The 11,837-nt window shown below is 40.4% G+C and overlaps 1 pseudogene; it reads right to left on the reverse strand.

The window, feature by feature from the left end:
* Nucleotides 1-2,792: 2,792 nt before the first annotated feature.
* On the reverse strand, nt 2,793-7,863 carry LOC122325313 (annotated as a pseudogene).
* Nucleotides 7,864-11,837: the final 3,974 nt, after the last annotated feature.

An 11,837-nucleotide genomic window follows, 5' to 3' on the forward strand; every position in this document is an offset into this window, starting at 1 on the left:
CTCACACACACACACACACACACACAGACGTACTCACACACTCTCACACACACACACACACACACAGACATACTCACACACTCTCACACACACACACAGATGTACTCACACACTCTCACACACACACACACACACACAGATGTACTCACACACACACACACACACACACTCTCACACACACACACACACACACACACACACAGATGTACTCACACACACACACACACACACACACACACACACACACACACACACACACACACACACACACACACACACACACACACACACACACACACACACACACACACACACACAGAGATGTACTCACACACACACACACACACACACACACACACACACACACACTCACACACACACACACACACACACACACACACACAGACGTACACACACACACACACACACACACACACACACACACACACACACAGACGTACTCTCTCACACACACACACACACACACACACACACACACACACACACACACACACACACACACACACACACACACACACACACACACACACACACACACACACACACACACACACACACACACACACAGGTCTCTAGGTGTAACAGGGGATCCCCGTGAGGGGATGAACCTCTGGCAACCTCTCAAGGTTGCTCTGGGCAACACTGATTACAGCGTCACATGATGGTTTGGAGCAACAGCTAACAAAACCCTTCAGCAATTAATTCTCATTACGTGACAGGAACAAAAGCAGCAGTGGCGTGTTTCCCTGCAGCGCCTTTCCCTTTTCCTTCAGGAATCATTTAGACAGGCCCCCCGGCGCTCCGTGATCATCCCGTGTCACACCGGAAAACACACCCGTCATGCATTACACAATAAACCGCTACAAACAAACACAACAATTCTTAAAATACCTTACAAATACAAAACTAAAGCAAAATATGTTGTGCATCGCGGCTGATTGGTTCATGCTCCTTATGCAACCAATGAGCTACCGCCTGTATTTATCCTCGAGATTCTCTTGACTGACTCCTAAGTAAGTTGCGTCAGACGTCAAACCAAAGAAAAATGAAAGAAGCAAGTCATTTGCACCAAGGGTGGCTTCGGAGCGAGTAAAAGGGGTGAACTATTCCTTTAACGTCAGAGGATGAAAGAGCCGACAGACATCACACCGAGACGCATGCACGCGTTTTCAAAACAGACGCACGTTTTCAAAATCTAGACCGCTTCTGAATCTTCCGGCAAGCCTCGACGCCCGAGATCATTAACTGAACGGGCGAAGAACGTCTGCGGCTAATTGACGGAAGACCGGAGGAACGGGAACGCGGCGCCGGGGTCCCGCGAGCTGCAGCGCTCATCGTTATCTCACGCGTGTTGTGTGAGGTCCGGCCCGGTCCAGAGGTGGTTGGGAAGCATGTAATTAGTGCGGCACTTTTCCTCTGGGCCGATCTACAGCTGCTCCTTCATGCAGTCCAACGTACCGACAGCAGGAGGGAACAGACGCCGCTTCTGGTGCGACGACGAGGCCAGAGGCTATCAGACTCGCAGATGCCTCGATCGCCGGTCCAGCTTGGGTTTTAGCTCGAAGACTTCTAACAGAAATAACTGCTTATCATAACGAGCAGATAGTGTCGCGTGCCTTCTGCTGTACATGTGCGTTCACTTTCAGTCTCACCGATCACAAAAGAAGAAAATGTTCCTCGTCTTGACCGAATGACACGAATTCTACTTTCATTCGTGCTTCCTTATGACTTTTTTTTCTAACTGTTATCCTAGCTTTGGTGTAAAAACAGTTGTACCGTCATGTATTATGGGGTAAAATGCTAACTTTTTTGAGAAAGAATAGACCAGGTAACATGTTTTTTTTAAGGAATAGCTCACCCAAAAATTACAAATTGCTTAGAAAAAAGTAGTTACTCTCACACAGTACAAAGAGACTTTATGGTGAAGTAAATAAGTGAAATGTTTGTTTGTAAGTGAACCACGTGCTTTAATAGCATGCTTTTTCCCTCAGTGCTACGTTTATAAACTGACTGAGTTAAATGTAATTTTGAACATTTGAAACCGTAATTGCATTGAAACGGAGTTCATTTCCATGGTAAGCATTGCTCAAGTCAACTTTACAAGGAACGAGTCAATAAAAGTTACTGGGAATTCCATAAACTTAACTTATAATTATGGGTAGGCTTTCACTTAGCTATTTTTTTGTAAATTGAACAGCCTTTTGTTTCCAAGCTTTTTTTCCCCCAAGTAAATCCTACCAATGCTGCCAAGATGTAGATGAGTTTGTTTCTTCATCTAGATCTGGAGAAGTTTAGCGTTATACGACTTGTTCACCAATGGATCCTCTGCAGTGAATGGGTGCCGTCGGAAGTCTAAACGGCTGAAAATAATCCACAAGTAACCGACACCACTCCAATCTACCAATTTATCACCTTACAAGTGAAAAGCTTTAAGATATTAAGAGTAATAAGAGTGGATTACTTGTGGGTTGTTGTTCTTTTCCGGCGGGCACTCATTCACTGTCAAACCTGCATTCACCGCTTTTTTTTTTAAACCTGCATACTACTTTTTTTTTTTAAGAAAAATATTGATGTAGTTTCGAACCTCTATGCTATTACATACACTTTTTTCATTAAAATTAAAAGATGAGACTTAACACGTTCCATCTAAATGGGAAACAGCAATTCAATCCAGGAAAGTAACACTTTTCAACATGTTGTTTTGTCTACAGTGTTGTCTTTGGTAGAGCACTTGACACTTCAACACACAATCACGAGAAACTCTCAGTATATTCAGCCAATAGGCGCTTTATTCACCCAACAATAAAACTCACACACACTTCTAAAAACTGGCCAAAAAAAAAAAAAAATGTATGGCTTGTCACTTTCTAAAGTGCTTATTTGTTAGACGCAGACATGCTGAAACACTTAAAGACGCGACAGCCAAAATGAGCCCAAGACGGTTTCAATTAAATAGACAAAGAACGAAACGTTTGGTCCTCGCAAGCCATGAATTACACACAGCAAAGCTTCTTTAAAAAAGCACAAGCATCTCCAGGAAACAAACACACAAAAAGACGACTTGAACGGTCCTTAAAATTTAACGGTAGTTGTCACTGACCCCTACCGTAACCTGGCACTACGAAGACATTTGAAAGTAAACAGAGCCCCAGCATTCGCCTTTATGAACCTCGAGGGAAAGTCAAATTATTCTTTGTACATCAAACTGTTAAAAGCAGTCCCGTTTAAACATTACTTTTGGCCGAAGGTAAAAAATATACATTCATTTACTGTACTTTATACAACTTGGGTCTTTATTTCGGCTGCTCGTTGACTATCGCGCTAACCTCAGACGTACGTGCATATCGACGGCCAAAACATGCTTGAAACGAACCACCAGCCATCATCAGAAAACATCCAAATAAAAAAAAAAAAAAAAAAAAGAAACTTTGTAAGTGGACACAGCATCTCGGGTAGTAATAAATAAAAGGAAAACATCAAGTGGTCAAATGCTCCTGCACCTCTGAAACGCCGACAGGTGGCACGCGCTCCGCGAGCTTAATTGGGAATATCGGAGCTGTTGTTGCGGTTTCCGTATTTGTGATGAATGAAGAGGAGCACTACGCCGAGGAAGAAGCAGATGGAGCCCACGGTTATGTAGGCGATGCCCAGGAAGGGGTTTTCCTCCCATCCAGGAGATGGTGCTGAGGATCATTCGCTTCCGGCCCTCAAAGCTGCGCACGGGGTAGTCTGAGGAGCGAGGGGTTGAGGAAATAATATCTGACGTCTGACACGTCTGGAACGACGCGAGGTGAGCGATTAGTATTTTTGTACCAAGCCTTTAAATGTAATGATTAGACATATTCTATATATTGAATGTATACTCTGTAAATCGAGTTTTAGAACTGCACAATTTTTATTTATTTTTTTCACTTCCGAAAATAACTGATAGTAAAAAAAAAAGAAAGGAAACTTCAACTTATTGAAACAAATCAAACCACAGTTTGGGTTATCACTGGTTATTGTTCATGGAGTTCCTGTTAATTTTAAAATAGTTTCATAAAGATCAAATATTAAATAAAGGAAGATTTAATAAAGATGTCTGTGGTCAACATGGCTTGACCGTTTTAATTATATTTTGACTTTATTGTTGACTTTTGTGTGAAATTTTATTTACCTAAAATTATTATTTTTTTATTATGATTATACATTCAGTGGCCAGTAAGATTTAATATAACAAGTTTCTTATTCTCATCAAGTGTTTTTTTTTTTTTTTTTAATCAAATTAATGTTTAATAAATGTTTCCATTTTAATACATTTTAAATTGTATTTGTTTTGTTTTTATCATTACAACAGCTGATCTGGTACTTTTTATTATTCACTTTACAACAGCTGCATCATATTTTTGCAGAAATTTTGAGAAAGTAAAAAAAAAAACCTGAAATCTTTTGTAACGTAAAAATGGTCTTTACTGCCACTTTTGATCACTTTAATGTAAGTATTAATTTCTTTTTAAAGAAAAATAGTTCTGACCCTGAACTTTTGAACAGTAGAATATACTTCACAGCCCCTCGCTTTTTTTTTTAATTTAACACATTTTTATACATATGCATTATTCAATATTTTTTTAAATAGTCGCTATATTTGTATAAGTTCAGAATGTGACAAAACAAAAGCATTTTGCGTAGAACCTGAAATGCATTTTATGTTTTCAAGGCACGCAGTGCGAGGATACTGTAGGAGACTTCCAGGCTGTAGTTTCCTCTGGGAAGGGTGGGTGTCATGTTGCTCTTCTTCTGGATGATCCGGTAGAGCTTCCTGAAGGTGGGGAGAGCGGCTGTGCGCATCCACACGATGAAATCCTCATTTATGAAGCCGTTGTTTTCCAGGTCAACGTCCAGCTCGTAAACGGGCTTGCGCCAGTTGATCGGCTTCGCTGTGTCTGGAGGACGAGGAGAGCTTTAGTTAGAGACGTGGGGAGAAAGCCTAGAGCGCACACAATCCTCTACGCAAGTAATATTTATTCTACCTATGAAAACAGCGGTGAGGTTTGGGTTGCTTCCACCGGGGTTCCTGAACTTCACGTGCTTATCCGTCCACCACGCAATCCCTTTTTTGATCAAAGGAATTTCTGTTTTCGTTCCATTGGGATCAATGTAAAACAGATCCAGTGTGTCTGAAGCGAAGAGAGAAAGGGACCAGCGATATTAAACCTCTTGTGGAAACAGTCTTACTATGGTAAGCATTGAGAGCCGGGTCTTACCATTAAACATGCTGTTAGCAATGGCTCCACACGGGCTATAGGCTTGTTATCATTAGTGCGGTGCGGCTCACATTCTTTGCTTGGCTCCTGCAATATAACGCAAGCGCTTTGAGCTTCAATTAATAACACGCATCAAATCAAGAATGAAGCACTTCTTGTGCTCGGATGCACGAGGCCTATTGTAACTTCACAAAAAGAGAAACCCCACAGGTGGCAGCCAGTGTAACGTTCATTAGACGCGTGGCGATGGCTGCCGGTGACTGACAGGGCTCCACTATAATAGGTGTCGAGATGTCTTATTGCACGAGCCCGCTGTCACACGGACATGTTGACATGTTTTCTCGTTGGCGGAGCATGCTATGCTGTCGGATTCGAGTCAGACAGCCCGGCTCGAAATCAGCCCAACTATTTAGTGTCCATTTGCTTCACCATTAACACTACAGCTGTCAATCAATCAATAACACACTGATGTTTTCAGGTTTGATGATTTTGGGTGCGCGTGGGGATATACAGCAGGCAGTCTAACAAAATGCCTTCTATTCCTGCTGCTTCTTGTATCGCTGTCTTGAAAGGGGCATTGCTTGGATGAGAAAGTTTTGTAGACAATATATATATATATATATATATATATATATATATATATATATATATATATATATATATATATATATATATATATTATGAATATCTGAATCTATCCAGTATTATGGATACATTTCGTCAGACAGACTACTGAAGGTACAAACAAATGAACAATATAACAGTAGAGAACAACAGAACAGTCCATAGAACTAATAATAGAATAATAGATCAGAATGAGAGAATGACAGATGATACAAAGATAAAACGATACATTGATAGATAGACAGATAGAATGATAAAACAATGCACAGATAGAACAATAGAATGATAGATAGATACATTAGAACGATACATAAAATGATAGACAAAACAAAACATTAGAATTATAGATAAAACGATACATAGATAGAATATTAGAATGATAAAACGATAAAATGGTATAGACAGATAGATAGATAAATAGATAGATAGATAGAACGCATGAATGAACAATGTATAGAAGGACAGATTGTAGAACCAGGGAGCAATAGAGGATAGAGTGATACAACAGACAGAAAGGCAGAGAGAACGTGAACAAACAATAGTAGGATGGATGGATGGATGGATAGATAGAAACACTGAATGAACTGATGAACTAACAGACTGAGAGTTAGATAGACAGATAGATAGAGTCAGATTATAGACAGGCAGACAGTACCTTAAGTGAGCGCTCGTCTCCGTTAAGCTGGCTGTCATCTCTGGACTTCACATAGCGCCGATGGTTTTGGTAGAAGTTTGAGAGTCCATAGTACATGAAGACATTACTCTGAGGATATAAAGCTAGACTCAAGAACTGGCACGGTCATCTCCAATCAAACATCCTTTCTAAAGTAAACTGAGAACATCTGCACTTATAATACGTGCGTGTTTAAAATCGTATTACTCTGGGACTTAAGTTTCTCGGCCTGCCGTCTCCTCATATCACAAATATAAGTAATCAGGCGAAACTACACGGAAAAACTACCATGGTTTCATCACATTTTTACAATAACGAACAGCAGAGAGCAATCAATATCCATAAAGCTCTGTTTTATTTCTCACCTGTATACTACAAGTGACTCTGAAGGTTCAATAAAACGATTGCTTTAAATAAAAAGACTGTTTGGTCGTAAGTCAAGCTTTACGGGGTTAAGTCACGTGGGTCTGGAGAATCACGAGCGTGACTAAACCACAGAGTATTTACTTTCCTTCACCAGGAATGCGACACAATGCTCGGGTCACACACACACACACACACACACACACACACTCACTTCGAAGGGCTGGTCTAGAGAGAAGAACAGCACACATTTGCAGGGATTCGTGCTGTTCCAGCTGAAGCTTTGAGAGCAGTTAAAACACGGGCTGGACATGTCAGTTCCGGTGTAGTCGATCTGTGAAGCAGAGAAACACGTTCAACACGGGGTTACGTAACACACACACACACACACACACACACACACACACACACACACACACACACACACACACACACACAGCAGACGTGTGTGTTAGTAAAAAGACACTAAAGACCAACAGGCTCCGACCTCGAACTCCTTGATGTTGTTGGACGTCACGTAGAGGCCGATCCCTATGGGGATGAAGATGAGGCCGATGATGAAGAAGGCGGGCAGCACGGTGCCCGCGGTCAGGATGGGCTGCCAGGCCGGTAGCCGCTGCTGTTTGAAGGCCGTGTTGTCGGGCTTCCTGGTCCGGATGGCCGCTCCGCCGAGCCCCACGGACCCGGAGTGGTGACCGTCCTCCTCCTTCGCGCTGTAGCTGGACGCCATCATCGCCGTAACTCCCAGCTCACAGCCTCCGCGCTTGTGTGAAAACACACCCCGTCTTGATTAACGGAGGAGTAGTGTACGCGTCCGCGGTGGTAGATTATCTTCTCGGCGGCCTCCTTCTCGGTTTTATGAGAAGTCGCTTGTTTTGTTTGAGGCGGCGCTACAGGAAGAGGCAGCTACAGGAAGTGGCGGATCCGCGAATCACGAGCGAGTCGGTTCTGTTGATTCGATCGAAATGATTCGCGAAGCGCTTTCGAATCGTTGTGCTGTTATAGGGATTTTTATGCGTTTGATTTTTGAACAGTTATAGTAATGTAAAATTACAAAGCATTTAAAAGCGGAATAAAAATATTTTTCTTATTGTCATATTTTTGTTGTATTTGAATGCATGGTTGTGCTTGCATAGATTTATTGACTTGTTGACATCCCAATATTTGGTAATCTGCAAAGTTCAGTAACTGTGCCCATATTCAGTGTTCATTTTTCAAATTGATGTATACTTAAATCAAGGCATCAGAACCAAAATAATAACTTTAAATTTTAGCATTATGTGTTGATTTAGTTTCTGTTGCCTTGATTTAAACACTACAATAAGGTATTACATAAAAATATACTTTTTCTTGTGAAATAGTAGACTTAATGGATCTAAATGAGGACGACAACTTTAACATGTTAGTAATTGGTTTACAATAAATACAATCACTATGGATGCATTTTTACGATGATGCATATGGTGACTCAAATGAGTCAGTGAATTATGTTTCACTGAAACAAAACGATTCGTCCAAATGAATCAGACAGGAATCTGACAGGCGTGTGACATGACACAACCACAGACAATGAAAAAAAAACAAGAAGAAGTAATAAATCAGATGTCTCATTTATTCTAATCCAACTCTTACGCATATCTTCTGTGACAAATTAAAACATTAGCGTATTTGGTACACAGTGGTCATTTTAGTGAGGAATACAATTAAATAGTCAAATTGAATTTTCAAAATAAACTGAACTGTTGGTATTTTCTGCAGGCGGTGTGCTTTAGTACATGGTCTTATTTAGAAGATTGAAACAGGCTGCACCCTTTGAACCACAAGATGGAGCAAGACACCAAAGCACCGACTGAAGCAGTGCCAGGTCTTCTCAGAACAGGTGTGAGGGTCTAAACCTGCAGCGTCTCATCAAAGCTGTGTTTATGTCAAGCCTCTTTCCATTAAAGCCTCTTTATCATGCAGCCGTAGACATTCAGACTCGCTCACCTTAAAAATCCCAGTATATTTTCTCAAGGTCTAACACGCTCTTTTATAGTTTGTCAACCTACCATTTCTTTTCATCCAGTAACTTCCTTTTTTTTGGGGTTTATGCAGTGCGTCTCTGACTTTGTGATTTCTTTTCTTTCTTGATCTTCGTCCTCCACTCTTTTTCAAAGGATCATTGCTCAGCTTTAACTTCTGAGTTTTTGCAACTTTCCTCTGCTTGCTTCATCCCTAAGGTCCTTTTTTTTCCCCTCCTTTTTTTTGCTTCCGAGCTTTACTTTTGTTCCTGTTTGATTGCTCGGTCCAAAAGCTGGCTAACTTTATATACACTGTCAGCTCTAGCCGTTCCCGAACTGCCATCCTGGCATTCAGCTCCTCACATTACTGCACAAACTTGGCTGGGCCGTGTTTAGCGCCTCCTCCAACCTTTTGGGTCATTTAGCTGTCTTGTTCAGCCTTGCTGTTGACAGCCTCAAGACACTGCTTTACTGAAATCCTGAAAGCGTGTAATTTTTAAAAAATATGTAACTGACTCTTATTCACCAGAATAAATGCAAATGATTCCAGCTTCATCGTCTTCTTTCTTAAGTTGCCTTCTGCACGCTCTTCAGCAAACGGCATGTTTAGTCTTGCAGAATTAACAAAGATCTGACCCCATGATCTTTCATGAGCCCTTGAACGCGAGGAATTTAAGATGGGCTATTTACATATTTACGCATACTAGCCATGTGGGCCTATATCATATCGATCGGCTCCACGCAGTTAAGGGTTAAAAAAAACGATTTGGAGAGTGCTGAATAAGCTAGATGCTAAAATAATCTCTTTTAGGTCCCATGTGGAAAATCCTGTTTGGTTCTCTGGTGGGGTGTCTTTCAGTGAAGTATCTTATGGCTGCTGCGAGGCTTCTGCTGTTTGTTTAGTCTAAGCTGAAAATTCAGAGCGAGTGTAAAATTCCAGTACGAAAAAAAAAAAAAAAAACCTTCTGTTGTTTTAATATTTTTTGAGAAATTGGACACACCGTGTTAATGTATAAGAGTCTAACAAAGGGAGGTGATGCCTGGTGGGTTGTATTTAAAACTGAGCCAATTCTTAAGATTTTATTTTTTTTTTAATTATGATAATTATTGCAAGGAGAAGTCACATTTCAGCGCAGTTTCTCAAAACGTCCATAATTTTCTTCTTCTCTTAATGTTCATGCTCCGCTCAAACTTTATTCGGTAAAGATTGTACACTTGCATGTGCTTAAAGTTATCTATTTTCACACACTTATTTTGTACTTAGTACACCAAAAATGATTCGTTTAAGATAAACTTAAAGGTCGACTCAATGTTGAAAGCACATTTTTGTTAATGTTCATGGTGTCTCAAAATAGTGCAGTTGAGTACACTCAGTTGATCCTTTTATCTTAAGAGGTACTAAAGAATGATTTTTAGTGTATTAAGTACAAAATAAGTGTGCGTGAAAATAGGGAGCTTTAAGTACATTCTGGAAGCCACTGAGAAACAGACAGTGGCATTTTGCTCCCTAATGAATCAGTGTGATTGAACACATTTTTTGGGAGTGAATGATGTTAAACTAAATATAAACCACTAAATTTCAAGAACGGAAACTATGTATTGCTTTGACTAGATTTTAATAAACTTTAAATTGCATTTGATTGAGTCTCTCACTCGCTTGCTTTCTAAAACAACCTCATCAATAAATACGTGCCGCTGCAAACATTTCTGCAACCCCTTAATTATGTACCTTACTGCATGCTTTCACAGCAGTTTCAAAGTGAAATGTCCAGAAGCGCTCAAAAGTGTCAGTTTTCAAATAGTGCGGGATGTTAAAATTGTTTTGAAGTCATAGCATACAATTCTGCAGCTAACTGCGTGAAAGTCAGCCTTTGTTAATCAAAAAATGTACCTGTAAATCGTACTTTTGAGTGAAAAGTAATAAAAGTTATGTGGGTTTTACTGCCTCTGGTGTAGCACAGGTACGTTCCATTGAGCCTAGGTTGTTCTAGAAAATTCCAATGTCATTAGTGCATACATGTAATTATTATTACTTGATCCTGTGACACTGAAGACTGGAGAATCGCATCTACTGAACCATATGACTGTGCAAAAATGATTTATTATCTGTTGATTCTTGATTCTAGATCAGAAATACCCTCTTTTTCCACCAGGAAGTGCAAATCTCGTCATCTCTTACTGTTCTTGTTAATGTAAATATTCTTTTAAATGAACACTTTTTAAAGCTCATCAAGTTCCAATCTTGTCGATGTCTAGCTGCCTCACAGAAACAGATCACATAATAATGGAAATTACTCTTTTTTTATCTGGATGCATTTATGGACGGGCAAAAGAAGCTGCTTGTTGCTCACCTGCTTCAGAGGAGGCAACTGAAGCCTGGAATCTGACTTTTCTTACACGCCTCAATCTATTTTGTATATCTTTCCAGAGTTTAAATAGAGTTGATGCCTCAGTCTGCGGTACATTCATGCTATTTAATTTTATTGATTCATTAATACATTGAATTGAAGTCTGGAATTTGACTTTTCCAAACCAGTCTGAAATCTTACATGCCTCTGCAGAGCTGCAATGAAGCGTGCTAAGCAATCCAGCATGAAAACACTGTCGTCTCCTCTTTTCCTCACAACTTTTCTGCTTTCTCAGCAGGAGATATTGAAATGCTAAACCACCATGATTAATCAACCGCTTGTAGCTGGAGACACCATAAGCTACTTGGCCAAGAGAGACACAAACAGACAGCAAGGGGCCTGGATGCTGTCAGGGCCTGAAAGAAATATGCTAATAAAACAAGAACTGTGTGTGAGAAAGTATTCAGTCAATGATTTCCACTGACTCTTGAAAAAGAGAAACAGAAAAGCAAATCAGCTAAATACCGGTGGTGCACGAAACTCCTTTTCTCTCCATTTTGCCAGT

The sequence above is a fragment of the Puntigrus tetrazona genome, chromosome 20 (assembly GCF_018831695.1).
Source record: "Puntigrus tetrazona isolate hp1 chromosome 20, ASM1883169v1, whole genome shotgun sequence".
Classification (NCBI taxonomy): domain Eukaryota; kingdom Metazoa; phylum Chordata; class Actinopteri; order Cypriniformes; family Cyprinidae; genus Puntigrus; species Puntigrus tetrazona.